The sequence below is a fragment of the Pyxicephalus adspersus genome, chromosome 3 (genome assembly GCF_032062135.1).
Source record: "Pyxicephalus adspersus chromosome 3, UCB_Pads_2.0, whole genome shotgun sequence".
In the NCBI taxonomy this organism is placed as follows: domain Eukaryota; kingdom Metazoa; phylum Chordata; class Amphibia; order Anura; family Pyxicephalidae; genus Pyxicephalus; species Pyxicephalus adspersus.
Genome location: NC_092860.1, coordinates 143104960 through 143105862, shown reverse-complemented (window position 1 = coordinate 143105862; position 903 = coordinate 143104960). Strand labels below are relative to the sequence as shown.

Sequence of the window (903 nt, the reverse complement as noted above, 5' to 3'; positions counted from 1 at the left end):
CTATGTTCTATAGGGTTTTATATCTGGGATATGTTTATTTCCCTAGTGGTTGAACTTGTGGTTGAACTTGATGGACATAAGTCTTTTTTCAACCTATCCTACTATGTAACCATTAGGAATAGCATTACCACAATGTTGAAGCATGTGGTAAAATATGCTTGTGGTATATTACTTCATTTTGTAACGTAAATAAAATCATAACTTAAGTCGCTGCTGCAAGTCTCAATTGAAGATTACCACAAGGCTTAGGCTGCGTTCACACACACGTAAGACTTTTGTCATTGAAAAGGATCTTTCACGATCCTTTCCAACGACAAAAGACTGCACGATGCATGAACAAGCGCTGTACATACAGCCCCATTGTGGTCTATGGGGGAGGGGGAGACCGACGGAGCGGCAACCTGCTGCGCTCTCTCCCATACGGTTGTTTGTCATTCATGGATCCACCGGGACAGATTTATGTTGCATGTCAGATTTTCACCTGATACTAGCCCTGCATCGATAAGAAAGGGAGTATTTTCAGTTGGGAAAGGCTACGGGTAAATTAATTGTTAATTTACCCTTATATGGGCAGAGAGCTACTTTTCAATAAAGATATCCAGGTCACAACTGTATGAAATATAATAAAATATTCTCATTCTAGGTCCACCTTTTCATCAACATAACCAGTCACCACCTCCAGGTTATCTCAATCACCAAATGTCATTAAATAATCCCATAACCTTAAACCTTTAACTATAACCTAACCTAAAATTACCTAAATCATTTTATTGTGGGGTAATTATCATGGAAATAACTGGTATCGCACCAAAATGGTCTTACAAATCCCAGCAATACTCCAAAATTCCACAAACTACTGACCCTGCAGCTTTGTAAACTGTCCGGCCCAGACTTGCAGGAGAG

General features: G+C 39.6%; 1 protein-coding gene across 1 annotated transcript in view; it reads left to right on the top strand.

Annotated features, from left to right (window-relative positions):
- Positions 1-903, top strand: part of POLR1A (RNA polymerase I subunit A) — a gene marked incomplete in the record, with an annotated part of 56654 nt that overhangs the window by 16143 nt on the left and 39608 nt on the right.